Raw genomic sequence first — 5,000 nt, forward strand, 5'->3', positions numbered from 1 at the left:
CCCTGCCTCCGTTCTTCCCCTCGGGGGAGACGGGGAAGAAACGTGCCCCTGGAGTCCTGGAAGCGAGTGTCCGGCGCGCTCCGGGCGCCCTCGAGACGGAAGCCGGGTCGCGGTGCGATTCTCTCATAGGTCTCCCCGTTGGCGCGGAAGCGGGAGACATCCGACACAGAGAAACGCCGAGCCCGCTCCGAGGGGACAAAGTCAGAAGGAGCGATCCGCCCTCCCAGAGCCCTCCTGCGGACGAGGACTCTGGATCTGCCCCCCTTCTGACGACCGTCGCCCTCAGAGGACAGGAACCCACGTGGGGAGGGTCCGTTCGGGCTCGGGCGACCCAGGAAACGCGTCTCGGACTCGGGACGGACAACCGGCAAAAGTCCCCCTGGAGCCGCGGAAGCCTGGTCTCGGCGCGAGTGCGAACTTCCATGCAAAAGGGGGGTACTCGCCAAACCGCCTACCCGAGTCGAGGAACCACGAAAACAACGGATTTTGGTCGGGGCCGAGAGGTACCTCTCTCTCCTATATCCTGCAGCTGGTGTGCAAAACTGGGTATTTGCATGGTGAGACACCGACCCCCACTTTAAGGGAACAAAGTCAAAAAGTGTCCGACCTCCTGGAGCCGTGCGGCGGATCCGGCGGCCAGAAATTTCCTCATTCCGGTTCTATTTTTTTTTTTTTCGAATTTGCGAAATTTGGAGGCCAGGCGGCGTAGCTGGGACCTGGACTAGCTCGAAACACCCTGAACCGGTGAGCGGAATCGATTTCCCAAAGTTCTACGGCTCCCGGAAGCCAAAAACAGCTCGCCGGAAAATTTCAAAGTCCCAAGGACTCTTTCTTGAAAATCAATACGGGGGCCATGGAAGTGTCCTCGGTACAACCTCAGAGCTTTCCCCCGCCTGGAAGTCTGACAGCGGTCTGACGTTTTTCAAAGTTTTGAGCTCTCTGTTTGTTCTCAAAGTCACAAAATCGCTTTTTTTCAGTTTTCCACCCAGCAGACCCAAACTTCACCCCCACTTAGGTCACTGTCTAGGGGCGCCTTACGACATATTGACGCCCCTTTAGGGTGGAAGTAGGGGAAATGGGTGATTTTTACACAAAATCGGAAATTTCTCAAAATTTTTCTAAGTGTCAAGGACTCTTCCAGAAAATCTCCCCCAGGCTCCTGGAAGCGTCCCCGGTACACCTCTGGCGGCTGCCCCCGCCTGGAAGTCCGACACACGCCTGAAATTTTCAAAGTATGAAAATACGCATTTTCATCCAAAAATTCAACTTTCCCCCCGTGCACCGCAAACTTCACCCCCACTTAGGTCACTGCCTTGGGGTGCCTTACAACATATTGACGCCCCCCTGGGGTGGAAGTAGGGGAAATGTGACATTTTTCACAAAATCGAGATTTTCTCAAAATTTTTCTAAGTGTCAAGGACTCTTCCAGAAAATCTCCCCCAGGCTCCTGGAAGCGTCCCCGGTACACCTCTGGCGGCTGCCCCCGCCTGGAAGTCCGACACACGCCTGAAATTTTTCAAAGTATGAAAATACGCATTTTCATCCAAAAATTCAACTTTCCCCCCGTGCACCGCAAACTTCACCCCCACTTAGGTCACTGCCTTGGGGTGCCTTACAACATATTGACGCCCCCCTGGGGTGGAAGTAGGGGAAATGTGACATTTTTCACAAAATCGAGATTTTCTCAAAATTTTTCTAAGTGTCAAGGACTCTTCCAGAAAATCTCCCCCAGGCTCCTGGAAGCGTCCCCGGTACACCTCTGGCGGCTGCCCCCGCCTGGAAGTCCGACACACGCCTGAAATTTTCAAAGTATGAAAATACGCATTTTCATCCAAAAATTCAACTTTCCCCCCGTGCACCGCAAACTTCACCCCCACTTAGGTCACTGCCTTGGGGTGCCTTACAACATATTGACGCCCCCCTGGGGTGGAAGTAGGGGAAATGTGACATTTTTCACAAAATCGAGATTTTCTCAAAATTTTTCTAAGTGTCAAGGACTCTTCCAGAAAATCTCCCCCAGGCTCCTGGAAGCGTCCCCGGTACACCTCTGGCGGCTGCCCCCGCCTGGAAGTCCGACACACGCCTGAAATTTTCAAAGTATGAAAATACGCATTTTCATCCAAAAATTCAACTTTCCCCCCGTGCACCGCAAACTTCACCCCCACTTAGGTCACTGCCTTGGGGTGCCTTACAACATATTGACGCCCCCCTGGGGTGGAAGTAGGGGAAATGTGACATTTTTCACAAAATCGAGATTTTCTCAAAATTTTTCTAAGTGTCAAGGACTCTTCCAGAAAATCTCCCCCAGGCTCCTGGAAGCGTCCCCGGTACACCTCTGGCGGCTGCCCCCGCCTGGAAGTCCGACACACGCCTGAAATTTTCAAAGTATGAAAATACGCATTTTCATCCAAAAATTCAACTTTCCCCCCGTGCACCGCAAACTTCACCCCCACTTAGGTCACTGCCTTGGGGTGCCTTACAACATATTGACGCCCCCCTGGGGTGGAAGTAGGGGAAATGTGACATTTTTCACAAAATCGAGATTTTCTCAAAATTTTTCTAAGTGTCAAGGACTCTTCCAGAAAATCTCCCCCAGGCTCCTGGAAGCGTCCCCGGTACACCTCTGGCGGCTGCCCCCGCCTGGAAGTCCGACACACGCCTGAAATTTTCAAAGTATGAAAATACGCATTTTCATCCAAAAATTCAACTTTCCCCCCGTGCACCGCAAACTTCACCCCCACTTAGGTCACTGCCTTGGGGTGCCTTACAACATATTGACGCCCCCCTGGGGTGGAAGTAGGGGAAATGTGACATTTTTTCACAAAATCGAGATTTTCTCAAAATATTTCTAAGTCCCAAGGACACTTTCAGAAAATCTTCCCCAGGCTCCTGGAAGCGTCCCCGGTACGCCTCCGGCGGCTGCCCCCGCCTGGAAGTCTGACACACGCCTGAAATTTTCAAAGTATGAAAATACGCATTTTCATCCAAAAATTCGACTTTCCGCCCGTGCACCGCAAAATTCACCCTCATTTAGGTCACTGCCCTGGGGTGCTTTACAACATATTGACGCCCCCCTGGGGTGGAAGTAGGGGAAATGTGACATTTTTCACAAAATCGGAAATTTCTCAAAATTTTTCTAAGTCCCAAGGACACTTTCAGAAAATCTTCCCCAGGCTCCTGGAAGCGTCCTCGGTACGCCTCCGGCGGCTGCCCCCGCCTGGAAGTCTGACACACGCCTGAAATTTTCAAAGTATGAAAATAATGCATTTTCATCCAAAATTCGACTTTCCGCCCGTGCCCCGCAAACTTTACCCACAGTTAGGTCACTGTCCTGGGGTACCTCACAACATATTGACGCCCCCCTGGGGTGGAAGTAGGGGAAATGTGACATTTTTTCACAAAATCGAGATTTTCTCAAAATATTTCTAAGTCCCAAGGACACTTTCAGAAAATCTTCCCCAGGCTCCTGGAAGCGTCCTCGGTACGCCTCCAGCGGCTGCCCCCGCCTGGAAGTCTGACACACGCCTGGAATTTTCAAAGTATGAAAATAATGCATTTTCATCCAAAATTCGACTTTCCGCCCGTGCCCCGCAAACTTTACCCACAGTTAGGTCACTGTCCTGGGGTACCTCACAACATATTGACGCCCCCCTGTGGTGGAAGTAGGGGAAATGTGACATTTTTCACAAAATCGAGATTTTCTCAAAATATTTCTAAGTCCCAAGGACACTTTCATGAAATCTTCCCCAGGCTCCTGGAAGCGTCCCCGGTACGCCTCTGGCGGCTGCCCCCGCCTGGAAGTCCGACACACGCCTGAAATTTTCAAAGTATGAAAATACGCATTTTCATCCAAAAATTCAACTTTCCCCCCGTGCACCGCAAACTTCACCCGCATTTAGGTCACTGCCCTGGGGTGCTTTACAACATATTGACGCCCCCCTGTGGTGGAAGTAGGGGAAATGTGACATTTTTTCACAAAATCGAGATTTTCTCAAAATATTTCTAAGTCCCAAGGACACTTTCAGAAAATCTTCCCCAGGCTCCTGGAAGCGTCCCCGGTACGCCTCTGGCGGCTGCCCCCGCCTGGAAGTCCGACACACGCCTGAAATTTTCAAAGTATGAAAATACGCATTTTCATCCAAAAATTCAACTTTCCCCCCGTGCACCGCAAACTTTACCCGCATTTAGGTCACTGCCCTTGGGTGCTTTACAACATATTGACGCCCCCCCTGTGGTGGTAGTAGGGGAAATGTGACATTTTTCACAAAATCGAGATTTTCTAAAAATTGCACTAAGTCCCAAGGACTCTTCCAGAAAATCTTCCCCGGGCTCCTGGAAGCGTCCCAGGTACACCTCCGGCGGCTGCCCCCGCCTGGAAGTCTGACACACGCCTGAAATTTTTAAAGTATGAAAATACGCATTTTCATCCAAAAATTCAACTTTCCCCCCGTGCACCGCAAACTTCACCCGCATTTAGGTCACTGCCTTGGGGTGCCTTACAACATATTGACGCCCCCCTGTGGTGGTAGTAGGGGAAATGTGACATTTTTCACAAAATCGAGATTTTCTAAAAAATTGCACTAAGTCCCAAGCACTCTTCCAGAAAATCTCCCCCAGGCTCCTGGAAGCGTCCCCGGTACACCTCCGGCGGCTGCACCCGCCTGGAAGTCTGACACACGCCTGAAAATTTCAAAGTATGAAAATACGCATTTTCATCCAAAAATTCAACTTTCCGCCCGTGCCCCGCAAACTTTACCCACAGTTAGGTCACTGTCCTGGGTTACCTCACAACATATTGACGCCCCCCTGTGGTGGAAGTAGGGGAAATGTGACATTTTTCACAAAATCGAGATTTTCTCAAAATATTTCTAAGTCCCAAGGACACTTTCAGAAAATCTTCCCCAGGCTCCTGGAAGCGTCCTCGGTACGCCTCCAGCGGCTGCCCCCGCCTGGAAGTCTGACACACGCCTGAAATTTTCAAAGTATGAAAATACGCATTT

This window comes from Ranitomeya variabilis, unplaced genomic scaffold (assembly GCF_051348905.1).
Source record: "Ranitomeya variabilis isolate aRanVar5 unplaced genomic scaffold, aRanVar5.hap1 Scaffold_262, whole genome shotgun sequence".
Taxonomy (NCBI): domain Eukaryota; kingdom Metazoa; phylum Chordata; class Amphibia; order Anura; family Dendrobatidae; genus Ranitomeya; species Ranitomeya variabilis.